Source organism: Pan troglodytes, chromosome 15 (genome assembly GCF_028858775.2).
Source record: "Pan troglodytes isolate AG18354 chromosome 15, NHGRI_mPanTro3-v2.0_pri, whole genome shotgun sequence".
Classification (NCBI taxonomy): domain Eukaryota; kingdom Metazoa; phylum Chordata; class Mammalia; order Primates; family Hominidae; genus Pan; species Pan troglodytes.
In genome coordinates this window covers 85,404,859-85,431,254 of record NC_072413.2, presented here as the reverse complement: position 1 = coordinate 85,431,254, position 26,396 = coordinate 85,404,859, and the positions used below count along the sequence as shown (strand labels likewise).

At 38.7% G+C, this 26,396-nt stretch overlaps 2 long non-coding RNA genes across 2 annotated transcripts in view; one reads left to right on the top strand and one right to left on the bottom strand.

Moving 5' to 3' along the window:
* Positions 1-26,396, bottom strand: part of LOC104002126 (uncharacterized) — a 227,019-nt gene that overhangs the window by 31,758 nt on the left and 168,865 nt on the right. The gene's annotated exons all lie outside the window — the stretch shown is intronic.
* Positions 1-26,396, top strand: part of LOC134808305 (uncharacterized) — a 90,764-nt gene that overhangs the window by 31,835 nt on the left and 32,533 nt on the right. The window contains exon 5 of the long non-coding RNA XR_010150989.1: positions 23,210-23,317. This is a non-coding gene — a long non-coding RNA (uncharacterized LOC134808305). The remainder of the gene's footprint in view (positions 1-23,209; positions 23,318-26,396) is intronic.

Genomic DNA, 26,396 nt, shown 5'->3' with positions numbered 1-26,396 from the left:
GAGATCACGCCACTGTACTCCAGCCTGGGCAACAGAGTGAGACTCTGTCTAAAGAAAAGAAAAAAATAAAATGTATTTTTTCCAATATGAAATTAATTGGGCACATACTATGTAGCAGGCACTCTGTTCAGTGCTTTAAATATATTTTCTCAAAGTTATAAAGTTTTCAACAAGCTAAAATGCAGGTTCTAATATTGCCTCTATTTTTCAGTTGAGAAAACCGAGGCTTAGCATGATTGCAGGACTTGATCACAGTCACATAGCCAGGTGGGAGATCTACATCTAAGTCAAAGTAATTTAAAAATATATGACAAGTTATTAATAAGTAGATTCTGAAGAATCAGTTATTAACAAAAGCTAAATTGCTCCTTTTATTTATTTATTATTATTATACTTTAAGTTTTAGGGTACATGTGCACAATGTGCAGGTTTGTTACATATGTATACATGTGCCATGCTGGTGCGCTGCACCCACTAACTCACCATCTAGCAATAGGTATATCTCCCAATGCTATTCCTCCCCACTCCCCCCACAACAGTCCCCAGAGTGTGATGTTCCCCTTCCTGTGTCCATGTGTTCTCATTGTTCAATTCCCACCTATGAGTGAGAATATGCAGTGTTTGGCTTTTTGTTCTTGTGATAGTTTACTGAGAATGATGATTTCCAATTTCATCCATGTCCCTACAAAGGACATGAACTCATCATTTTTTATGGCTGCATAGTATTCCATGGTTTTTATGTGCCACATTTTCTTAATCCAGTCTATCATTGTTGGACATTTGGGTTTAATCCAGTCTATCATTGTTGGACATTTGGGTTGGTTCCAAGTCTTTGCTATTGTGAATAATGCCGCAATAAACATACGTGTGCATGTGTCTTTATAGCAGCATGATTTATAGTCCTTTGGGTATATACCCAGTAATGGGATGGCTGGGTCAAATGGTATTTCTAGTTCTAGATCCCTGAGGAATCGCCACACTGACTTCCACAATGGTTGAACTAGTTTACAGTCCCACCAACAGTGTAAAAGTGTTCCTATTTCTCCACATCCTCTCCAGCACCTGTTGTTTCCTGACTTTTTAATGATTGATTGCCATTCTAACTGGTGTGAGATGGTATCTCATTGTGGTTTTGATTTGCATTTCTCTGATGGCCAGTGATGATGAGCATTTTTTCATGTGTTTTTTGGCTACATAAATGTCCTCTTTTCAGAAGTGTCTGTTCATGTCCTTTGCCCACTTTTTGATGGGGTTGTTTTTTTCTCGTAAATTTGATTGAGTTCATTGTAGATTCTGGATATTAGCCCTTTGTCAGATGAGTAGGTTGCAAAAATTTTCTCCCATTTTGTAGGTTGCCTGTTCACTCTGATGGTGGTTTTTTTTGCTGTGCAGAAGCTCTTTAGTTTAATTAGATCCCATTTGTGAATTTTGGCTTTTGTTGCCATTGCTTTTGGTGTTTTAGACATGAAGTCGTTGCCCATGCCTATGTCCTGAATGGTAATGCCTAGGTTTTCTTCTAGGGTTTTTATGGTTTTAGGTCTAACGTTTAAGTCTTTAATCCATCTTGAATTGATTTTTGTATAAGGTGTAAGGAAGGGATCCAGTTTCAGCTTTCTACATATGGCTAGCCAGTTTTCCCAGCACCATTTATTAAACAGGGAATCCTTTCCCCATTGCTTGTTTTTGTCAGGTTTGTCAAAGATCAGATAGTTGTAGATATGCGGCATTATTTCTGAGGGCTTTCTTCTGTTCCATTGGTCTATATCTCTGTTTTGGTACCAGTACCATGCTGTTTTGGTTACTGTAGGCTTGTAGTATAGTTTGAAGTCAGGTAGCGTGATGCCTCCAGCTTTGTTCTTTTGGCTTAGGATTGATTTGGTGATGCGGGCTCTTTTTTGGTTCCATATGAACTTTAAAGTAGTTTTTTCCAATTCTGTGAAGAAAGTCATTGGTAGCTTGATGGGGATGACATTGAATCTATAAATTACCTTGGGCAGTATGGCCATTTTCACGATATTGATTCTTCCTACCCATGAGCATGGAATGTTCTTCCATTTGTTTGTATCCTCTTTTATTTCATTGAGCAGTGGTTTGTAGTTCTCCTTGAACAGGTCCTTCACATCCCTTGTAAGTTGGATTCCTAGGTATTTTATTCTCTTTGAAGCAATTGTGAATGGGAGTTCACTCATGATTTGGCTCTCTGTTTGTCTGTTGTTGGTGTATAAGAACGCTTGTGATTTTTATACATTGATTTTGTATCCTGAGACTTTGCTGAAGTTGCTTATCAGCTGAAGGAGATTTTGGGCTGAGACAATGGGGATTTCTAGATATACAATCATGTCATCTGCAAACAGGGACAATTTGACTTCCTCTTTTCCTAATTGAATACCCTTTATTTCCTTCTCCTGCCTAATTGCCCTGGCCAGAACTTCCAACACTATGTTGAATAGGAGTGGTGAGAGAGGGCATCCCTGTCTTGTGCCAGTTTTCAAAGGGAATGCTTCCAGTTTTTGCCCATTCCGTATGATATTGGCTGTGGGTTTGTCGTAGATAGCTCTTATTATTTTGAGATACGTCCCATCAATACCTAATTTATTGAGAGTTTTTAGCATGAAGTGTTGTTGAATTTTGTCAAAGGCCTTTTCTGCATCTATTGAGAAAATCATGTGGCTTTTGTCTTTGGTTCTGTTTATATGCTAGATTACATTTATTGATTTGCGTATATTGAACCAGTCTTGCATCCCAGGGATGAAGCCCACTTGATCATGGTGGATAAGCTTTTTGATATGCTGCTGGATTTGGTTTGCCAGTATTTTATTGAGGATTTTTGCATCAATGTTCATCAAGGATATTGGTCTAAAATTCTCTTTTTTGGTTTTGTCTCTGCCCAGCTTTGGTATCAGGATGATGCTGGCCTCATAAAATGAGTTAGGGAGGATTCCCTCTTTTTCTATTGATTGGAATAGTTTCAGAAGGAATGGTACCAGTTCCTCCTTGTACCTCTGGTAGAATTCAGCTGTGAATCCATCTGGTCCTGTATTCTTTTTGGTTGGTAAGCTATTGATTATTGCCACAATTTCAGCTCCTCTTATTGGTCTATTCAGAGATTCAACTTCTTCCCGGTTTAGTCTTGGGAGGGTGTATGTGTTGAGGAATTTATCCATTTCTTCTAGATTTTCTAGTTTATTTGCATAGAGGTGTTTGTAGTATTCTCTGATGGTAGTTCGTATTTCTGTGGGATCAGTGGTGATATCCCCTTTATCATTTTTTATTGCGTCTATTTGATTCTTCTCTCTTTTTTTCTTTATTAGTCTTGCTAGCAGTCTATCAGTTTTGTTGATGCTTTCAAAAAACTAGCTCCTGGATCAGTTAATTTTTTGAAAGGTTTTTTGTGTCTCTATTTCCTTCAGTTCTGCTCTGATTTTAGTTATTTCTTGCCTTCTGCTAGCTTTTGAATGTGTTTGCTCTTGCTTTTCTAGTTCTTTTAATTGTGATGTTGTGGTGTCAATTTTGGATATTTCCTGCTTTCTCTTGTGGGCATTTAGTGCTATAAATGTCCTTCTACACACCGCTTTGAATGTGTCCCAGAGATTCTGGTATGTTGTGTCTTTGTTCTTGTTGGTTCCAAAGAACATCTTTATTTCATTTCTGCCTTCCTTTCGTTATGTACCCAGTAGTCATTCAGGAGAAGGTTGTTCAGTTTCCTTGTAGTTGAATAGTTTTGAGTGAGATTCTTAATCCTGAGTTCTAGTTTGATTGCACTGTGGTCTGAGAGATAGTTTGTTATAATTTCTGTTCTTTTACATTTGCTGAGGAGAGCTTTACTTCCAAGTATGTGGTCAATTTTGGAATAGGTGTGATGTAGTGCTGAAAAGAATGTATATTCTGTTGATTTGGGGTGGAGAGTTCTGTAGATGTCTATTAGGTCCACTTGGTGCAGAGCTGAGTTCAATTCCTGGGTATCCTTGTTAACTTTCTGTCTCAGTGATCTGTCTAATGTTGACAGTGGGGTGTTAAAGTCTCCCATTATTAATGTGTGGGAGTCTAAGTCTCTTTGTAGGTCACTCAGGACTTGCTTTATGAATCTGGGTACTCCTGTATTGGGTGCATATATATTTAGGATAGTTAGCTCTTCTTGTTGAATTGATCCCTTTACCATTAAGTAATGGCCTTCTTTGTCTGTTTTGATCTTTGTTGGTTTAAAGTCTTTTTTATCAGAGACTAGGATTGAAACCCCTGCCTTTTTTTGTTTTCCATTTGCTTGGTAGATCTTCCTCCATCCTTTTATTTTGAGCCTATGTGTGTCTCTGCACATGAGATGGGTTTCCTGAATACAGCACACTGATGGGTCTTGACTCTTTATCCAATTTGCCAGTCTGTGTCTTTTAATTGGAGCATTTAGTCCATTTACATTTAAAGTTAATATTGTTATGTGTGAATTTGATCCTGTCATTATGATGTTAGCTGGTTATTTTGCTTGTTAGTTGATGCAGTTTCTTCCTAGTCTCGATGGTCTTTACATTTTGGCATGATTTTCCAGCGGCTGGTACCAGTTATTCCTTTCCATGTATAGCGCTTCCTTCAGGAGCTCTTTTAGGGCAGGCCTGGTGGTGACAAAATCTCTCAGCATTTCCTTGTCTGTGAAGTATTTTATTTCTCCTTCACTTATGAAGCCTAGTTTGGCTGGATATGAAATTCTGGGTTGAACATTCTTTTCTTTAAGAATGTTGAATATTGGCCCCCACTCTCTTCTGGCTTGTAGAGTTTCTGCCAAGAGATCCGCTGTTAGTCTGATGGGCTTCCCTTTGAGGGTAACCCGACGTTTCTCTCTGGCTGCCCTTAACATTTTTTCCTTCATTTCAACTTTGATGAATCTGACAATTATGTGTCTTGGAGTTGCTCTTCTCGAGGAGTATCTCTGTGGCGTTCTCTGTATTTCCTGAATCCGAATTTTGGCCTGCCTTGCTAGATTGGGTAAGTTCTCCTGGATAATATCCTGCAGAGTGTTTTCCAACTTGGTTCCATTCTCCCCGTCACTTTCAGGTACACCAATCAGATGTAGATTTGGTCTTTTCACATAGTCCCATATTTCTTGGAGGCTTTGTTTGTTTCTTTTTATTCTTCTTTCTCTAAACTTCCCTTCTCGCTTCATTTCATTCATTTCGTCTTCCATCGCTGATACCCTTTCTTCCAGTTGATCGCATCGGCTCCTGAGGCTTCTGCATTCTTCACGTAGTTCTCGAGCCTTGGTTTTCAGCTCCATCAGCTCCTTTAAGCACTTCTCTGTATTGGTTATTCTAGTTATACATTCTTCTAAGTTTTTTTCAAAGTTTTCAACTTCTTTGCCTTTGGTTTGAATTTCCTCCCGTAGCTCAGAGTAATTTGATCGTCTGAAGCCTTCTTCTCTCAGCTCATCAAAGTCATTCTCCGTCCAGCTTTGTTCCGTTGCTGGTGAGAAACTGCATTCCTTTGGAGGAGGAGAGGCGCTCTGCTGTTTAGAGTTTCCAGTTTTTCTGCTCTGTTTTTTCCCCATCTTTGTGGTTTTATCTACTTTTGGTCTTTGATGATGGTGATGTACAGATGGGTTTTTGGTGTGGATGTCCTTTCTGTTTGTTAGTTTTCCGTCTAACAGACAGGACCCTCAGCTGCAGGTCTGTTGGAGTACCCAGCTGTGTGAGGTGTCAGTCTGCCCCTGCTGGGGGGTGCCTCCCAGTTAGGCTGCTCGGGGGTCAGGGACCCACTTGAGGAGGCAGTTTGCCCGTTCTCAGATCTCCAGCTGCCTGCTGGGAGAACCACTGCTCTCCTCAAAGCTGTCAGACAGGGACATTTAAGTCTGCAGAGGTTACTGCTGTCTTTTTGTTTGTCTGTGCCCTGCACCCAGAGGTGGAGCCTACAGAGGCAGGCAGGCCTCCTTGAGCTGTGGTGGGCTCCACCCAGTTCGAGCTTCCCAGCTGCTTTGTTTACCTAAGCAAGTCTGGGCAATGGCGGGCGCCCCTCCCCTAGCCTCGCTGCTGCCTTGCAGTTTGATCTCAGACTGCTGTGCTAGCAATCAGGGAGACTCCATGGGCGTAGGACCCTCTGAGCCAAGTGTGGGATTTAATCTCCTGGTGCACCCTTTTTTAAGTCTGTCGGAAAAGGGCAGTATTTGGGTGGGAGTGACCAGATTTTCCAGGTGCTGTCTGTCACCACTTTCTTTGACTAGGAAAGGGAACTCCCTGACCCCTTGAGCTTCCCTAGTGAGGCAATGCCTCGCCCTGCTTCAGCTCGTGCACACTGCACGCACCCACTGACCTGCGCCCACTGTCTGGCACTCCCTAGTGAGATGAACCCGGTACCTCAGATGGAAATGCAGTAATCACCCATCTTCTGCGTCGCTCACGCTGGGAGCTGTAGACCGGAGCTGTTCCTATTCGGCCATCTTGGTGCCTCCCTAAATTGCTCCTTTTTAATGAATTTATTTATTCTTTATAAAACAAATCTTAAGCCAAAGAAATGGGCTACAAGTGGTTAATTGTAGACATCAGCATCCTAAAAAAATGGATTTGGGGCAGAATGTTATGGGGAGTGAGGGATGAGGAGTACATACCTGCACTTCCAAAAAGATAATACATAAGGCCAGTGTGCTTGTATTTGAGTCCTACAAAGCTCTCACAGGAGGTACCACCCATGGTACCTGCCAGGTTCCACTATTTCTACAGGAACTGGGATGATGACAAATCATGTGGCTGCAAGTAACTTCAGTACTTTGAAGTACATGTTGCTGTGGGTAGAGCAATATGGAGGCAGTTTTGGTGGTCCAGAAAAAAAGATGGTCGTATCTTAGAGCATGTGGTGGGAGTTAGAAAGAAAAGAAGTAAATTAATTTAAGAAATATTGAGGAGGCAAAATCAACAGAACCGAAAGATAGATTGGATATGAGGTGGAAGGAGAGAAAGGCACCAATAATGACTTCTGTTCATGCCATTCCCCAACTAAGGAAAACATATGGGGCAACAGATCTGGTGGGGATGAAAACTGTGTTGGGAACCATATCAAGTAAGCATCTGGGACTATGAGGTAGATCTCAGAGGAAAGTTCTAGAAGGGAGATAAGCACATGTAAGACTTCTACAAGTAGGTGATAAATAAAACCCTGTGATGTACTTGGTTTTGTGTTAGGTTCAAGGAACACAGACATCAGAGAATCAGGGAATATTTCTGTATCTTCTTCACTCCACTCTGACAGGCTGTCAAACTTAAAGAAATGTAAAAGCATTCTCTTAAAATGCTTTCTAAATTACACACACACTTAAAATGCTTTCTAAACTACACAAATGTTGATTTTAATTACTAATAATAAATAAATGACAATAAGAAATTTTTATATTACCTGATTATGTGAGAGAGTTTAATGGAAGGAATTTGGAAAGATTATATGGGTGACATAGGAGATATTTTTTCCCAGATGACCATTGTGCACAAGGAGAGTGCAGGCTAGGCCTGGTCCCAGGAAGGGGAAGTGTTCCTGGGTCATTCTAGAAAGTAAGATATGGACCTTGGGCTGCAATGCTCTCTGCCCAACTATGATTTATAAAGAAGAAGAATTATTTTATCAACAAAAGATTAATGATACTCACAGATTCTGGAGAGACAAAACTCTTGTCCAATCCACCAAATTTCTAATTGTGTTCTGTGAACACTAGTATCTTGTGTAAGGTTAACTAACTGTGTTATGGGGAAAAATGTTAACAAAATTTTTCAAGTATGCAAATGTATGTCAGAACAATGACATGTATTCTTCTAATGGTTTCTTATTAATATCTCGTGTAGTAATTGGCCTTTTAGAAATGATACATATCAAAGAGAATTGCAGGACATTACATAAAATACATTCTCTGAGAAGGATCTTTTGATGGTTAATTTCATATATGAACTTGATTTGACTAAGGGACACCCTGATAGCTGGTAAAACATTATTTCTGGGAGTCTGTAAGGACGTTTCCAGAAGAGATTAACATTTGAATCAGTAGACTGAGTAAATAAGATCTGTACTTACCAATGTGGCTAGGCACCATGCAATCCCTTGAGGACCCAAATAGAATAAAACTGTGGATTAAGGTACATTTGCTCTCTTTGCCTGAGCTGGGACACCCATCTCCTCATGCCCTCAGACACTGGTGTCCCCAATTCTTAGACTTCGGGTCTCAGACTAAGTCTCTCTCTCTCTCTCTCTCATTCTTTGCTCTTGACAAAATACATGCTTTTTCTCTAAGATTTACGTTTTATTATGATTAAAAGAGCAAGGTATTGTGAAGTTCTTTTGGCAGTCTAGATGCTTAAAATCTATACTATCTAATTTTATTTCTCTATTTCCATTATTTTAATCAACATAAAAATTTAAGTTGCTACCTACGAAACAGAATGGAAACTTGAATATGGAACTAGAAAATTTCCATGAAGCTGAAATATACTGAAGCATATTGTCTTGCAACAAAGCACTTTTATTTGAAAGTTGCCGCTGAATGTCTTTAGACAGGATATTCACTTTCCAGAATAATGCAGTTCTCATGATTCTTATTGCCTTACACTCAGACCACTTACAGGACTCTCCTGGCCCTCAAAGGTATTTGCAGTTCTTGAGGTTGGGAGAAAAAGAGGAAAATAAATCAGAGCATCTTGGTAATTGGCATATTCACCACCTCAAACATGTATCATTTCTTTTTATTAGGAACATTCCAGTTCCACTCTTATGGTTATTTTGATACATACAACAAATTATTGTTATCTATAGTCACCCCACTGTGGATGGGGTAGAACACTAGAACTTATTCCTTCTATATATAACTACTTTTGTAGTAATTAACCAACTTCTGTTTATCATTCCCCTCACTGCTCCCCTTCCCAGTCTTTGGTAACCATTGTTTTACCCCCATGAACATTTATCAAAATGTCACATATACCCCAGAAATATGGACAATCATTATATATTTAAAAAAAGAAATCAAAGCATCTTTATAATCTATTCACTGCTGTAATTTAGTGCATGTTTTATGTCCTCATATTAACTGGGGCTAATAATACTAGTCTTATTTCCATGAGACCTTAGTAAGAATCTTAAAGAATAATCAACTTTAATTATTTCAAAAAATGCTTTATAAACTTAAAAATATTATAAGCAAATATATCAAGATTGGTTTGTTCCTTTGTGCAAACAAAAATAATTATAGGAGAAAAGGCAGGTGAAATTATTGCCATACTAAGATGTGCCTCATATGCTCTGCTAGTAATTCCTTTCTCTCAAGAGACTAAAGCTGTCATGAATTTCACAGAGAGTGTAGTTTACTGTTTTATTCATTTGCTTGTTTAGGAAATATTTATTTATTACTGATTACATACCAATTATTTTGTTACTCACTTGTTATGATCCAGGTATAGGCCCTTCTCTCAGAAGCTTATAATCTAGTGTTGAAGAAATGCTTTACATTAGGCAGGGCAGAGAGGGATGCTCTCCTGAGGGAAGGGGAAGGAGTATTTAGTATGAGAAGGAATGAGCCATCTGAAAGTATGGGAGTGGCACATTCCAGATAGCAAAGGAGAATATTAAATGTAAACATCCTTGGGGAGATAAGGTGTGGGTAATTCTGGGAATTCAGAAGGCAATTCCCAGAATGAAGAAACAAGTGACATCCCATCACAAGGAGCCTGTGGCAGAAGATGAAGTAGAGAGGTAGGCAAGGGCCAGGTGGTGCAGGGCTCTGCAGACAATTTGGATTTCGCATCAGCTTCCTATAGTTGTATAATAGATTAGCGGCAATTGAGCAGCTTAATACAATACCTGTTCATTATCTAACACCCATGCATTATCTAACATTTTCAATGGGTCAGATGCTTAGACACAGCGCAGGTCAGCTTGATCCTCTGCTCTGGATCTTACAAAGCCAAAGTCAATGAGTTGACTTGCTGGGATTTTATGGTAGGCGCTGAGGAATAATCTCAATCTAAACTCATTCAGGTTGTTGTAAGAATTCAGTTTCGAAGACGGCCGAATAGGAACAGCTCCGGTGTACGGCTCCCAGCGTGAGCAATGCAGAAGACGGGTGATTTCTGCATTTCAAACTGAGGTACTGGGTTCATCTCACTGGGGAGTGCCGGACAGTAGGTGAAGTGCACCGTGTGCGAGCCGAAGCAGGGCCAGACATCGCCTCACCCGGGAAGCTCAAGGGGTCAGGGAATTCCCTTTACTAGTCAAAGAAAGCGGTGACAGACGGCACCTGGAAAATTGGGTCACTCCCACACTAATACTGCGCTTTTCCAACGGGCTTAAAAAACCGCACACCAGGAGATTATATCCCGCACATGGCTTGGAGGGTCCTTTGCCCACGGAGTCTCGCTCATTGCTAGCACAGCAGTCTGAGATCAAACTGCAAGGCGGCAGGGAGGCTGGGGGAGGGGCACCCGCCATTGCTGAGTTGTTTGATTAGGTAAACAAAGTGGCTGGAAAGCTCAAACTTGGTGGAGCCCACCACAGCTCAAGGAGGCCTGCCTGCCTGCCTCTGTAGGATCCACCTCTGGGAGCAGGGCACAGACAAACAAAAAGACAGCAGTAACCTCTGCAGACTTAAATGTCCCTCCCTGACAGCTTTGAAGAGAGCAGCGGTTCTCCCTGCACGCAGCTTGAGATCTGAGAACAGGCAGACTGCCTTCTCAAGTGGGTCCCTGACCCCCGAGTAGCCTAACTTGGAGGCACCCCCCAGTAGGGGGGGACTGACACCTCACATGGCCAGGTACTCCTCTGAGACAAAACTTCCAGAGGAACGATCAGGCAGCAGCATCTGTGGTTCACCAATATCCGCTGTTCTGCAGCCACCACTGCTGATACCCAGGGAAACAGGGTCTGGAGTGGACCTCTAGCAAACTCCAACATACATGCAGCGGAGGGTCCTGACTGTTAGAAGGAAAACTAACAAACAGAAAGGACATCCACACCAAAAACCCATCTGTACGTCACCATCATCAAAGACCAAAGGTAGATAAAACCACAAAGATGGGAAAAAAACAGAGCAGAAAAACTGGAAACTCTAAAAAGCAGAGTGCCTCTCCTCCTCCAAAGGAACACAGCTCCTCAACAGCAACTGAACAAAGCTGGATGGGGAATGACTTTGACGAGTTGAGAGAAGGCTTCAGACGATCAAACTACTCTGAGCTACAGGAGGAAATTTGAACCAATGGCAAAGAAGTTAAAGGCTTTGAAAAAAAATCAGACGAATGGATAACTAGAATAACCAATGCAGAGAAGTCCTTAAAGGACCTGATGGAGCTGAAAACCAAGGCACGAGAGCTACTTGACGAATGCAGAAGCCTCAGTAGCCGATGCTATCAACTGGAAGAAAGGGTATCAGTGATGGAAAATGAAATGAATGAAATGAAGCGAGAAGGGAAGTTTAGAGAAAAAAGAATAAAAAGAAACGAACAAAGCCTCCAAGAAATATGGGACTATGTGAAAAGACCAAATCTACATCTGATTGGTGTACCTGAAAGTGACAGGGAGAATGGAACCAAGTTGGAAAACACTCTGCAGGATATTATCCAGGAGAACTTCCCCAATCTAGCAAGGCAGGCCAACATTCAAATTCAGGAAATACAGAGAATGCCACAAAGATACTCCTCGAGAAGAGCAACTCCAAGACACATAATTATCAGATTCACCAAAGTTGAAATGAAGGAAAAAATGTTAAGGGCAGCCAGAGAGAAAGGTTGGGTTACCCACAAAGGGAAGCCCATCAGACTAACAGCTGATCTCTCGGCAGCAACTCTACAAGCCAGAAGAGAGTGGGGGCCAATATTCAACATTCTTAAAGAAAAGAATTTTCAACCCAGAATCTCATATCCAGCCAAACTAAGCTTCATAAGTGAAGGAGAAATAAAATACTTCACAGACAAGGAAATGCTGAGAGATTTTGTCACCACCAGGCCTGCCCTAAAAGAGCTCCTGAAGGAAGCACTAAACCTGGAAAGGAACAACCAGTACCAGCCACTGCAAAAACATGCCAAATTGTAAAGACCATCAAGGCTAGGAATAAACTGCATCAACTAACAAGCAAAATAACCAGCTAACATCATAATGACAGTATCAAATTCACATATAACAATATTAACTTTAAATGTAAATGGGCTAAATGTTCCAATTGAAAGGCACAGACTGGCAAATTGGATAAAGAGTCAAGACCCATCACTGTCCTGTATTCAGGAAACCCATCTCACGCGCAGAGACACACATAGGCTCAAAATATAGTGATGGAGGAAGATCTACCAAGCAAATGGAAAACAAAAAAAAGACAGGGGTTGCAATCCTAGTCTCTGATAAAACAGACTTTAAACCAACAAAGATCCAAAGAGACAAAGAGGCCATTACATAATGGTAAAGGGATCAATTCAACAAGAAGAGCTAACTATCCTAAATATATATGCACCCAATACAGGAGCATCCAGATTCATAAAGCAAGTCCTGAGTGACCTACAAAGAGACTTAGACTCCCACACATTAATAATGGGAGACTTTAACACCCCACTGTCAACATTAGACAGATCACTGAGACAGAAAGTTAACAACGATATCCAGGAATTGAACTCAGCTCTGCACCAAGTGGACCTAATAGACATCTACAGAACTCTCCACCCCAAATCAACAGAATATACATTCTTTTCAGCACCACACCACACCTACTCAAAAATTGACCACATAGTTGGAAGTAAAACACTCTTCAGCATATGTAAAAGAACAGAAATTATAACAAACTGTCTCTCAGACCACAGTGCAATCAAACTAGAACTCAGGATTAAGAAAGTCACTCAAAACCACTCAACTACATGGAAACTGAACAACCTGCTCCTGAATGACTACTGGGTAAATAACGAAATGAAGGCAGAAATAAAGACGTTCTTTGAAACCAACGAGAACAAAGACACAACATACCAGAATCTCTGGGACACATTCAAAGCAGTGTGTAGAGGGAAATTTATAGCACTAAATGCCCACAAGAGAAAGCAGGAAAGATCTAAAATTGACACCCTAACATCACAATTAAAAGAACTAGAAAAGCAAGAGCAAACACATTCAAAAGCTAGCAGAAGGCAAGAAATAACTAAGGTCAGAGCAGAACTGAAGGAAATAGAGACACAAAAAAACTTTCAAAAAATTAATGAATCCAGGAGCTGGTGTTTTGAAAAGATCAACAAAATTGATAGACTGCTAGCAAGACTAATAAAGAAGAAAAGAGAGAAGAATCAAATAGATGCAATAAAAAATGATTGATAAAGGGGATATCACCACCGATCCCACAGAAATACAAACTACCATCAGAGAATACTATAAACACCTCTACGCAAATAAACTAGAAAATCTAGAAGAAATGGAGAAATTCCTTGACACATACATCATCCCAAGACTAAACCAGGAAGAAGTTGAATCTCTGAATAGACCAATAACAGGCTCTGAAATTGAGTCAATAATCAATAGCTTACAACCAAAAAAAGTCCAGGACCAGATGGATTCACAGCCGAATTCTACCAGAGGTACAAGGAGGAGCTGGTACCATCCCTTCTGAAACAATTCCAATCAATAGAAAAAGAGGGAATCCTCCCTAACTCATTTTATGAGGCCAGCATCATCCTCATACCAAAGCCTGGCAGAGACAAAACCAAAAAAGAGAATTTTAGACCAATATCCTTGATGAACATTGATGCAAAATTCCTCAATAAAATGCTGGCAAACTGAATCCAGCAGCACATCAAAAAGGTTATCCATCATGATCAAGTGGGCTTCATCCCTGTGATGCAAGGCTGGTTCAACATACGCAAATTAATAAATGTAATCTGACATATAAATAGAACCAAAGACAAAAACCACATGCTTATCTCAATAGATACAGAAAAGGCCTTTGACAAAATTCAACAACCCTTCATGCTAAAAACTCTCAATAAATTAGGTATTGATGGGATGTATCTCAAAATAATAAGAGCTATCTATGACAAACCCACAGCTAATATCATACTGAATGGGCAAAAACTGGAAGCATTCCCTTTGAAAACTGGCACAAGACAGGGTTGCCCTCTCTCACCACTACTATTCAACATTGTGTTGGAAGTTCTGGCCAGGGCAATTAGGCAGGAGAAGGAAATAAAGGTTATTGAATTAGGAAAAGAGGAAGTCAAATTGTCCCTATTTGCAGATGACATGATTGTATATCTAGAAAACCCCACTGTCTCAGCCCAAAATCTCCTTAATCTGATAAGCAACTTCAGCAAAGTCTCAGGATACATAATCAATGTACAAAAATCACAAGCATTTTTATACACCAAAAACAGACAGAGAGCCAAATCATGAGTGAACTCCCATTCACAATTGCTGCAAAGAGAATAAAATACCTAGGAATCCAAGTTACAAGGGCTGTGAAGGACCTCTTCAAGGAGAACTACAAACCACTGCTCAAGGAAATCAAAGAGGATACAAACAAATGGAAGAACATTCCATGCCCATTGGTAGGAAGAATCAATATCGTGAAAATGGCCATACTGCCCAAAGGTAATTTACAGATTCAGTGCCATCCCCATCAAGCTACCAATGACTTTCTTCACAGAATTGGAAAAAACTACTTTAAAGTTCATATGGAACCAAAAAAGAGCCTGCATCGCCAAGTCAATCCTAAGCCAAAAGAACAAAGCTGGAGGCATCACAGTACCTGACTTCAAACTATACTACCAGGCTACAGTAATCAAAACAGCATGGCACTGCTACCAAAACAGAGATAGACCAATGGAACAGAACAGAGCCCTCAGAAATAATGCTGCATATCTACAACTATCTGATCTTTGACAAGCCTGACAAAAAGAAGAAATGGGGAAAGGATTCCCTATTTAATAAATGGTGCTGGGAAAACTGGCTAGCCATATGTAGGAAGCTGAAACTGGATCCCCTCCTTACACCTTATACAAAAATTAATTCAATATGGATTAAAGACTCAAATGTTAGACCTAAAACCATAAAAATCCTAGAAGAAAACCTAGGCATTACCATTCAGGACATAGGCATGGGCAAGGACTTCATGTCTAAAACACCAAAAGCAATGGCAACAAAAGCCAAAATTGACAAATGGGATCTAATTAAACTAAAGAGCTTCTGCACAGCAAAAAAACCACCATCAGAGTGAACAGGCAACCTACAGAATGGGAGAAAATTTTTGCAACCTACTCATCTGACAAAGGGCTAATATCCAGAATCTACGATGAATTCAAACATATTTACAAGAAAAAAACAACCCCATCAAAAAGTGGGCAAAGGATATGAACAGACACTTCTCAAAAGAAGACATTTATGCCTCCAAAAAACACATGAAACAATGCTCATCATCACTGACCATCAGAGAAATGCAAATCAAAACCACAATGAGATACCATCTCACACCAGTTAGAATGGTGCTCATTAAAAAAGTCAGGAAACAACAGGTGCTGGAGAGGATGTGGAGAAATAGGAACACTTTTATACTCTTGTTGGGACTGTAAACTAGTTCAACCATTGTGGAAGTCAGTGTGGTGATTCCTCAGGGATCTAGAACTAGAAATACCATTTGACCCAGCCATCCCATTACTGGATATATACCCAAAGATTATACATCATGCTGCTATAAAGACACATGCACATGTATGTTTATAGCGGCACTATTCACAATAGCAAAGACTTGGAACCAACCTGAATGTCCAACAACCATACACTGGATTAAGAAAATGTGGCACATATACACCATGGAATAGTATGCAGCCATAAAAAATGATGAGTTCATGTCGTTTGTAGGGACATGGATGAAACTGGAAACCATCATTCTCAGCAAACTATTGCAAGGACAAGAAACCAAACACTGTATGTTCTCACTCATAGGTAGGAATTGAACAATGAGAACACATGGACACAAGAAGTGGTACATCACACACTGGGGACTGTTGTGGGGTGGGGGGAGGGGAGAGGTATAGCATTAGGAGATATACCTAATGCTAAATGACGAGTTAATGGGTGCAGCACACCAACATGGCACATGTATACATATGTAACAAACCTGCACGTTGTGCACATGTACCCTAAACCTTAAAGTATAATAATAAGAAAATGAAAAAAAAATTCAGTTTCATTCAGTTGTAGGGTCAAACTCCCCTTTTCTTGGTGGCTATTAGCTAGGTGAAGCCCTTTATACTTGGAGGCCTCTGTCTGGTCTTTGTACTTGTGTTCATGTATCTCAGAAACAGCCATGACCCATACATCCCACTCACAGTTGTAATCTCTCTGAGTTCTCCTGCTGCATCTCTTTCTGCTTCTGGCTGAAAAAATATCTCTGCTTTTAAGGGCTCCTGTGATTAGATTGGTTCAACTCAGACAACCCAGAATAATCTCCCTATTTTAAACTTTATGACGTTAATCAAATCGGCAAAATCTGACATAGATTCACAGGTTCCAGGGATTAGGTTATGGGAAGCCATTATTTTGCCTGCTTCAGATTTAATTCGAAGAGAAAAAGAGCATTGGATGCACTTAAACAGGGTAGTGACAGAATCTCATACATGTTTTAAATTTATGTAGAAGACAATTCTTTCTTTACTGTGAATTAAACAGAATTTGATGCATGACTGGTTTAGGATTATATCCATCATACTGTGACTCTGGGAGTAAGGATTCAGCAAAAGAGCCTAAAGTGAAGGTTGTGGGAGGTCATGCCATCTTTCTGGTCATTGTGGATCCTCCCAGACTAGGAATTAATGGACACAGACATCATAGGGTCCTTTTCTCTAGAGAAGGGCTAATGAGGCCAACAGTAGATAGTGAAGAATCCATCTCACCATGTAACCAGGACTCTCAATTGATGATCTTCCTAATACCCCTTAAAGGAATTAGAAAATTGACGTACCTTCTCTCATATATATGAGTTGACCTCTCCAATTTTTCATTATGATATTACATGTGCAAATACTACATGGTTTCTGTCATCTCCAATATTTTAAAATAAAGTTGCTATATTCTTAAAATATGTCAAATGGAACCTGACCATAATTACCATATACCCACAATAATGTATTTAAATAAATGAACAAACTCTGTTTTTAACATTTGTTCATTTTACCCTTAATGATTTCACCTTAAATTCATATTTCCATTACCATCTCCTTTGGACTTTCTTTCCAAATTATGTACTTTTATGGAAAAGTTTTCTTAGACCAATAAAAATGTATAGCTCATATTTTAGAAGGTACTCTTAAAAATCTTTTGACCACAAGGCACTACATGTTAAAAAAAAGTATTCTGTCTTAGGGGTCATTGCAATTGTTATTAATAAACATGTGATCCAAACACCATAGATTAAATAGTAAAAAACTGTTGGCCAAGTATGATTTCATACACAAATGAGAATTTTCAAGAATGTATTTTCTGTATTCAATGATGCATGTGATTGACTGATAGGATTCCACATTATTTTTTGAAATCTATTTGATATCTTTATAGATGAAATCACTAGTGATCTTGTCCCCATAAGTAAGTAGAGGGAAGAAAAAAGGTTTTGCTGTAGTAATTTCATTCAAATCTTTGAACTTCTTTCACATCATAAATCTATAGCCAAATAGTGCTCTATTATATAAGTATTTCTGGAGATTGACTCAACCTAACTGAGCTATTGACTCAATTAGGTTCTCTGTCATTGAAAGAAAAAGTTAGGAGCTTTCTGACTTATAAAAGGATTTGTTATTCTATACCGAAAAGACTTTCCTAAGATTTACCAAATGACTATTAATCATTTCTGTGTGTCTTTCACAAGAGGTACCTTGTTTCATCAAACGTGCCCATAATCAATTGGGAAAATGGAATTTTATTGTTCATATTTTTGCTAACATCTTTGCAAAAACTTGTTTTCTATTTGATAAAATGCATTTATTTTGCCATGTGCTTTTTGTGATGGACATAGAGATTCACAATTTCTTTAAGGAAGGACTTGCTGCCCAGCCTTGGGAAGTGTGATCAGCACAGCCCCTCCTGCTCCCAGCCCCATCAGGATCTGCCTTAGCTGCAGCGAGCCACCTGCCTGAAGGACACATCCTTCCCAGGGCAGCCCACATCTGGTCCTGAGCCAGGGAAGAGGGTTAAGACCTCTCAACTTTGGCAGACACTTCTTGCTCCAAAACGGCCTTAGGCAATGTTGGACTTTCATCACAGTTCAGCTTCTTCCCGGGCCCAGTCTTGTTTCCACCACTTCTTTTCCACTTTTATTGATTAAAAGTAAAACATTTTGCATCCTAGATTTTACCTGCTTCTGGAGAATCCCAATTGTGGAAACTTTGAAAATAACTTTGTCAAAACCTTGGGCTATGAATTTAGCTCTTTCTATTTATGGAAAATATCTAAGCTATTTAACTTAGCTTATAGCGAAGTTAGTAAGAAAATTATTTACTTTCTGTCTGAAAAATCTTTCTTCATTTTATATTTCAAGTAAGCACATTAAAATGTTTTTTGAGAAAGATTATGTTTAAAAGTACAGAAAGAAATTATTTAACAAGTCTTATGTAATGGTGTATTTAAAATGGTTTAGATAAAATTCTAAAAATTTAATAAAATTTAAGTCTTCTTTTTATGTTACAAATCAAAATAAACTATGTTACTTATTATTACTTAAATGATATTAAATGCAATTTAATGCATAAATAAATGAGATTATTTGGGAAGCAACAAGTATTTAAAAAGGTATATTTTTGGTTACTCTGCATGCTTATTTATTGAACTTTTGTGTTTATCTCCTGGGAATGATTGAATATAAACAAAATTTAAAAATAGGAATATATATGTCTTAAGAACACCATGATAAATATTTTACTATGCATTTAATGAAAGTTATATGATACTAGAAATTAATTGTTCTGAAAATTTGCATACAATTATACTTTCTGTTACTAGACGGTAAATATTATTAAACAGTATATAAGATGACACAAAATAAAGATCGACTGTATTTGGAACAAATATTTTATGATACATTTTGCTAAAATAGTTTTTATCTTTAGTACTGCATAGCAAGTATGAATGAAATAATGTTTTACCCACTGATTTTATATATAGAATATTTGGAACTATTTTGCAGTCCTAGAAAATATTCTGATTATATTTAAAGATTCAGCTTTATTAACTTCCACTGCTCTGGCTGTTTGAAGGAGCTTGTCTTTGCAGCTAGTGACAAGTTCTAATGATGAGGCTTGAAGTAGTTGTAAAAAACTGCTTATGTTTAAGGCAGATCCAAGCTTTGTGGATCCTAAAGTTTTTATAAACTTTGGTGGGTGGTGTTTGAAAGACAAATGATGTAACAAAAATAAAATATAATTACGTGTGAACATGAGTATTTAGAATGAGAAAAAAATTATAACAAATTACAAATTTTAAAAAGCTGATAAAATCACAAACATCACAAAATCCACTTGTGTCATGATACTTTTCTTAATTAACTGACTGCCTGTTACACTTCTATAGTGTTTTTTTTTCTAAATTTTTTTCTGTAAACTCCTTGAGGGCTTTGCCATATAATAAAAATTTTGTAATATAATTTTCTCCATAGAGGAAATAGATAAATCAGTCATTATGTTGTTGGTCATTTTGTTTTTCAAATAGTTGGGCTGTGTAAGGCATATAAATCGACTTATAGACATACTTGCTCATGTTAGTACTATTTCATGGTTGAGCTTAATAAGTATGAGCTTCATGATCAATTTCATTTCCCAGCTTGCCAACAAAAAAGGAAAAAATATTTTTTGATTGTTTTTATACTGAGTTTTCTTAAGAGAATTTATATGTTGATCATATGTGAATATTTGAATGAGAATTGAGTGCTTGTTTTATCACTTCTCAAGTCTGATGATTGGAAGAATTTTCAGTAGACTAACTCTGGCACTGTATAGTTCAAACCTCATTCCTCCTTCACTACCCACATATTTCCAGGTTCTTCAGGGAAACTTTAACATCATGACCTGACATTGCAGACAGGATGATAGGTGAGTCAGCATAGAGCATGGGAAAAGCTTTCCTAGAAGCAATCTCTCCACCAGACAGCTGTTTAAATATTTAACAATATGCTAATGTGACTACAAACCACATGAATACATTCCCAATGACAAACTGAATGTAACTCCAGCTCAACTTTTTCTTGGGTGCATCCTGAAAATGCTCACAGCCAATGAATGCCAATATACATATCAAGATGCATGACTGAAGGAGTTAGTATGGAAATGAATGGTGATTTTAAGAGATTACAGTTCAACTAGCTCCTTCTATAATTTTTACAAATGCATATGACTATGCAAACACACTGCTAGTGCCCCTCTCAGGGTCTTGGAAGAATCCCATTCCAATAGAGGGTCCTTGAAGCTTAAGCCTTAGTAGCTTCAAGGTAAATCTACATTAATATTAAGCAGATAAAATTATTTTAGTGTTCAATATTTCTTAATGATGGTTTGTGCTTTATTCTCAAGGGGCTTTCCCTAAAGAGAAATGCATTCATACATGATAGTGCATTTGGTAGTGGTGGTGGTGGTGAGGAGTAGCTAGATAGAAGGATTAGATCTGGGAAATAAACGTCATTACTCTCACAATCTCACTTTACCAAACATTCATCTCAATTCATTATATTCCAAGTTTCAATGCCTGTTTGAAAAGTTTTGCCTCTAACAAACAGCAATACTACAAGGCAGGAAAATACTGGAAGCCATTTTGTGAAGTATTGATTAGTCATTAAGCTTTCACCTTGTTTGCTCCCTTCATGGAAGGGTGAAGCTTTCATCCCTTTACTCTCCTTCTCCCCCCTCTTCCTCTCATCTGTCAAAGAAAACCAGACCTCTACAGTAGTTAAAGCAGTGAAAGTCAAATTTTATTCAGGACCATTGCAATAAGGGAAATGAGATCTCAGTATAGTACTGGGCTCAACTCTGAATACGGCATGGGCGAGTGGGAATTTATTGCCAAAGAGAAGGGTGAGGGTAAGTGGATGGAAAATTTACTAAAAATAAACATCTGGGATAGAGGGGATTCTGGCTAAAGTGACCTAGCAGGATATTTGATGAAGAGATGCTAGAATGATTCATCATCACCTGGGGGATGGTGGAGGATAAGGAACCTGATTAAATATCCAAGGGTGATCAGATATGGAGGATAAGGGGTTTTTGTTAAACTGACAGCAGGGGTCCAAGAAAGTACACAGGCAGAAGTAAGAGAAGTTTTGAGAGCCTGACTAAAGTTTGGTGAAACAAAGAATCTTTGGCACTCCCTTCCTCCCTCCCACCTCTTCTCTCCCTCCCTCTCTCCCCTCTCCTCCTTCCTCTCCTTCCTTCCATTCTAGCTGGCCGAGGGCTGATGTGACCTCTGAGGCTTTCTCAAGATGGCCTTTTGGAAAGTTCTCAAGAATCTGGAAGTCAATTTTCTGAATACATACAGGGTGCTTGCACAATTTGGAGAGTCCTATGTACCCCATTTTAAAATGTGCCATAGCCAGAAATTGACCAACTCTTTCTATAAAGGATCAGATAGATAGTGAATATTTTAGGCTGTGGGCCACATGTCTCTGTAGCAGTTACTAAACTTGATACTTGTAATATGAGATCAGCCATAGACAATACATCAATGAATGGATTAGCTGTGTTTTATAAAACTTTCTTTATAAGGAAAAAAAAAGCGGTAGCTTGGATTTGGCCTAGATCCCTAGTTTTTTGACTGACCCCAGCCTTAGACTACTAACAGGTCTGATGACAAGTGGCATTATGTACCAGCATTTCCAGAGAAATCACTGGAAGTTCCTCAAAATTTAAAACTAGCACTAATTTCTGTTATATGCACAGCCTACAGACAATTTGTCAGTGATTCCCAAAATAAACATTTCCAATAAAACAAGTCTGCAATGTCCACCTGGGGATAGCAAGTCTGTGATATTATCAGGTTAGAAAACATACTATATTTTTATTTTTTCAAAAAGCTTCATGTCAGAACCTAAGAGGGTCCAGTTAGAAAAAGAATGTGTTTAAACTGATTTTGGCAAAATTTGTAAATGTTGCACAAGGTCCAAGTCAGACTGAAAGTACTACAAATCAGTGTTGTTCAATCAGCACTTTTTTGTGAGGTCAGACTTGGACCCTCTCAGCATCCACTTTGGCTCACATGTGGTTTTATCTCTGCCACCCAGGACACCTACTTGATATCAAGTGACAGCAGAGGTCATTTATAAGAAAGTCCTGGAGAATTTCCCATCCACCAACCAGAGCTATGTTTATTGTAACAAAAATTCACCAACTAGGATAGGATCACAGCTCCATAAAAAGCCTTCTGTGTGTTGGAAGCTAAAATGGAGTCTTTGAAAGCACCAGAGAAGAGACATTCTGGTAAAAATAATTAATAGAACCATGACAAAGATGACTATAGCCCAAGAGGATCTTTCAATATTGATTGAATTTGTGCCCGATGTCCCAGCATGACTGTGCATGGGGAAAGCCATCTGTATTTCATGGATCAGGCTGGCAGGCCACTCAAATCAGGCTTTAATCCAACTTCAAACCAAGAGAGCTGGGAGGAAAACAGCTTCAGACACTTGAGATGATGGCCAGAAATGCTCCAGATGCTTGGCATGAGAAGGATTATCAATTTAACATGGACTTTTCTCTTAGCCACACACCTGACCTGCAATCAAAATCTGTTGTTAAAATACTTCCAGCATGTTCTGGGGTCTTTAATGTTCGGAAGAAGTGATTTATTCTCTCTGAGATATCTGTCCACACTAGTGCTTTGGTAGTATTTCATGATCTGAAAATCAGATATCTATTTGTGTGACTTAATAAGAAAGAGAAGAAAAGGAGAGGATACATACCATGTTTTCTGTTGTGCAAGTTTATTTGTACAAATATAAGCATTTAAAGAAAACAAACATAAGGGTTAATGAATCTTGTTAACCACATTAAAGAATATACAGAATTATGCCTGATTTTAAAAATATAAACTCCTCCTTCAATTGGAAGCTTTGTTTTCTCAATCCAAACTATTAATAATCACTGCTGAAACAAATCCCAAGGCTCTGTCCAGATTTGGGAACTAATTAACATTCAGTTAGCCCTTGCCATATGCCTGTCACCATTGTAAGTATGTAGTAACTGATTTAATGTTCATATCATCTTTCTAGGTGGCTACCATTACTGTGCTCACTTTACAGGTGAGGTTCAGAGATTTATGTAACATGCCAAAGGTCACACAGCTGGACACAGCAGAACCAAGATTCAAATCTGCACAGGTAAGCTCCACAGCCTTCTGTCTTATCTAGGACTTTCCTAACCACCTTGAATATTTCATTTTAAAATTGATACCTTATTGGCTTATAATCTCTGCCAACATTTTGCTAAAACCCTTTCCTACACTATACAACCATTCCATTTGTTTAGAAATTCATCAGAGGAGAAATATTAAGTGGCTTTCTTTGTGACATCATCAGAAATACAGCTTCCCAAATCTTTCAATTGAAGAAGTAACCAAAGAGATATCTGAAGGACAGAGAGATGGAGAAAAGGAGAGGAGATAGAAAAAGGAAGAGAGAGAGAAAGCTCAAAATAAATTAGTGTATATGCTAGCAAGATTCCTCCCAGTAGTTTTCTTTTTCCAATTAGAAGTGACTTGCAGAGTTGCAGTACTACCTCTGTTAACCCCAGCTCACTGCCCTTCCAAACCATGTCTCCTGTTACTCTCAATCTATGTCGAATAGTCCCTCAGCTCTCATAACGGGACCAAATTCATAGCTGCTTCCTGATACAGCTGTGTCCTGTTACAAGGCTTGAAGTTACATAATGTAAGTTTACTCCATTGTAAGTTTTACCAATGCATTTAACTTAACAAGGTTCTAAAACTGTCATAAAGTTATTTACAACAGTTACTGAAAAAGATCATCTCTGAAAACAAGGAAAAGCTGTTCTTTCTCCCACACCCACACACAGCCTGAGGTTCACCAATGAATGCATGCTCAGCTTCTGTCCTCCCAAGCATTTCGTAAGATAGAGTTTTTGGAGTTTTCACCTTTATGCACGTGCAATTAGCCTAAAAATGTCCACAAAACTGTGTAACTTGTAAGCCTTTTTTTTTTTCTCCTTTACTGAACTATATATTGAAATGTGGAATATGGAAGGTTACAGGGTTCAGAATCAACAAACCTAGATACAAGAATAGCTATCAACACTAGACAAGATAGAGGACTATGACAGAATTAGAAAAAGGGGAATGATAACGTGTGTGTGTGTGTGGGTGCGTGTGTGTTTTGCAGTTGAATATTGCATTACTATCCCAGGGCTACTGCAACAAATTACTACAAACTGGGTGGCTTAAAACAACAGAAAAATTATTCTCTCAAAGTTCTGGGGACCAGAAGTCCGAAATCAAGGAACTGGCAGGGCGGTACTCCTCCTGAAGGCTCAAAAGGACAATCCTTTCCTGCCTCTGCCAGCTGCTAGTGGCTCCGGGAGTCCCTGGTTTGTGGCTGCATTACTCTGGTCTCTGCCTTGTCTTCTCATGGCCTTCTTCCCAGTGTCTTCCCATTTCTGTTTCCTATTAGGACCCTATCATTGGATTTAGGGCCCTCACACTAATCTACGGTGATCTCATCTCAAGATCCTTACCTATATTATATCTGTAAAGACTCTTATGTCAAATAAGGTCCCCTTCTGAGATTCTGGGGGTTAAGACTTGGACATATATCTTTGAGACCCAATTCAATTCACTGCAAATGTGTTCTTGTTTATAAGTTACATTTTTCTCTGAATAGTACCATTCCTTATGGTTATGGAGTTAAAACACCCTTTCTTTTATGAAAGGATAGTAATTTTGTTTGTATATTGTATTAGCCTGTTCTGACATTGCTATAAACATTGCTATAAAAAAACTACCAAGACTGGGTAACTTACAAAGAAAAAGGGTTTAATTGGCTTATGGTTGTGAAAGCTATACAGGAAGCATGGCTCCGGGAGGCCTCAGGAAACTTACAGTCATGGCAGAAGGGGAGGGTGGAGCCAGCATGTCCTACGTGGCTGGAGCAGGAGGAAGAGACAGCAAAGGAGGATGTTTGAACAACCAGATCTTGTGAGAATTTAATCACTAGAATGCACTAGGCGGATGGTGAAAAACCATTAGAAACCAGCCCCACAATCCAATCACCTCCCACCAGGCCCACCTCCAACTTTGGGAATTACAATTTAACATGAGATTTGGGTGACGGCAGAGCTGTATTATATATGTATATAATATGTATTGTTATATAATACATATTGTTATATAAATATATAATAATGATTTAATGTTCATATCATCCATATTATATATGTATGTGTATATGTGTGCATGATTACCATATTATATATATGTGTGTGTATGATTATATGTATGTGTATATGTGTATGATTATATATGTATGTGTTATATATGTATTATATATGTATGCGTATATGACTATATGTGTATCATAGTACTTTTTTGACAAAATTAAAAATCGACAATTCAATATCAGTTGTCACATTAAAACAAAAATGCTCCAGGAAATCCCAGTCCAGATGTGATTACAAACCAACCCCACCTTTCTGAGCCTATTTCGTTATCTTCAAATGAGATAATCTCTGATTTTTATATATTTGACTTTCAAATAATTTGCGCTTTTGTACATAATACATGGGGACCTCTGAACACGTTTTCTGAAACACATATCTGACTTTCTTACACCAGAAGACCAATAAATATTTGAAGCTATTCTCCAGTGACACTGCCTGCGATTCAGGTCTTCAATTGGGGCATTTCACCATCTTTTTTTTACAGTAGGTGCTGTGGACTGAATGTTTGTGTCCCCTGAAAAATTCATATGTTAAATCCCTAATCTGCAAGATGATGGTATTTGGAGGTGGGGCCTTTGGGAGGTGATTAATCATGAGAGTGGAGCTTTCAAGACAGAATGTGTGCCCTTATAAGATGAGATACAAAAAATCTTACCTTTCTTTCTTCTTGTGAGGACATCTTGAAAAGACTATCATCTGTAAACCAGGAAGAGGGCCCTTTTCAGACACTGAATCTTCTGGCACCTTGCTTTTGGACATTCCAGCCTCCAGAACTATGAGAAATAAATGTCTGTGGTTTAAGCCACCTGGTCTATGGTATTTGTTACGGCAACCCAAGCTGACTAAGACAGTAGGGTTTGTAAAATTATGTGAATATTTTGTTTGGCATTTAACAATATGTTTTGAAATAAGAAAATGATAACATGAAAATAAGACTCAGTCTCAAACCTAATGGAACTAGACACAAGGAAGAGAAGTAGGTAGGCTGAAAGGCTGACATTTAGTCTC